Here is a 1,281-nt window from a genome sequence, read left to right on the forward strand (position 1 = left end):
AAACGATTGCGACGACATTGTCAATTCACATGGGCATCGGAGTAATAGTCCCGACCCAATGGCAGTAATGATGCGAGAAATGCGTGAAATGAGAACTCAAATGAATGAGCTCATGATGAACCAACGCGAAGGGCACCGCGATCGACGCCGCGAAACATATGACCATAGCTTCGCATTAGATACATCAAGGCCTCTAGATGACACTCGTAACTATTCGGTGCGAGATCACAGTAGTTCCGCGCTGAATATTTCGAGATCGCAGGACGATATCCGTAACCAACCGGGACGAACTCATAATTTCATGAGCCTGATTGAGGCGCGAAAGCTAGTGCCAGAGATCGACGGTAGCTCGCGGGATCGCGTGCATGAATTTTTGGAAGCCGCTTCCTACGCGATGAAAAACATTCATCCGACGGACGAAAATTCATTTTTGGAAGCCCTAATTTGTACAAAATTAAAGGGAAAAGCACGCAAAGACTTCCGCACGCGCAGCATTCGCAATTTCGTTCAATTCAAGAGCGAAATGGAAACCAAGTATTTGTGCCAGCGAAGCATTACCAATTTGCAAAGAGAATTTAACTTAATTAAGCAAAAGCCGGGAGAAAGCGCGAAGGATTTCGGACGCAGAGTGGAAGACCTCGCCATAGACCTCTTCGAGAGCATGGAAGAAGGAAAAAACCACACTCTCGAGCAACAACATGTCATTTACGAACATACACAGACGCTAGCCTTACAAAACTTCCAAATTGGATTAAGGGAAGACATTCAGGTACTGGTGCGCTCACAACGTTTCCGTACCCTAGCAGAAGCAATAGACGGAGCTAGCGCGGAAGAAAAGGCCATGGCCGATGCGCAAGGCCTCAATAGGGTTTATGAAAAGAAAAAATTCAAATTTCGCGATGATAAACCGCAGTGTACAAAATGCGGAAGGCAAGGGCATTCCGGAGATGAATGCCGCACTAATAGATATGGCCAGCGTTTCACCTTGCCGAAACCGGATTACAAACCGGCCGGAGTAAATGCCGTAGAAAAATATTGCATACATTGCAAAAAACCAGGGCATTTACGACAAGAATGTTGGTCGTTGCAAAAGCGCACTGGGATGACGCACACGCAACCTAGAAAATTTGAGAACCGAAAGAAGCCGCAGGTTCATACAGCCGCTAAGGCAATCAAGGTATCCAAAGATGCCGATGACTCGTTTTCCAGTAGTGAAGACGACGAAAGTACACATGAAAAAACAACGCGAGCGGCGCGTGAATATCGAGTAACGCAGATAAG

This window comes from Wasmannia auropunctata, unplaced genomic scaffold, assembly GCF_000956235.1.
Source record: "Wasmannia auropunctata unplaced genomic scaffold, wasmannia.A_1.0 LD336092.1, whole genome shotgun sequence".
NCBI lineage: Eukaryota > Metazoa > Arthropoda > Insecta > Hymenoptera > Formicidae > Wasmannia > Wasmannia auropunctata.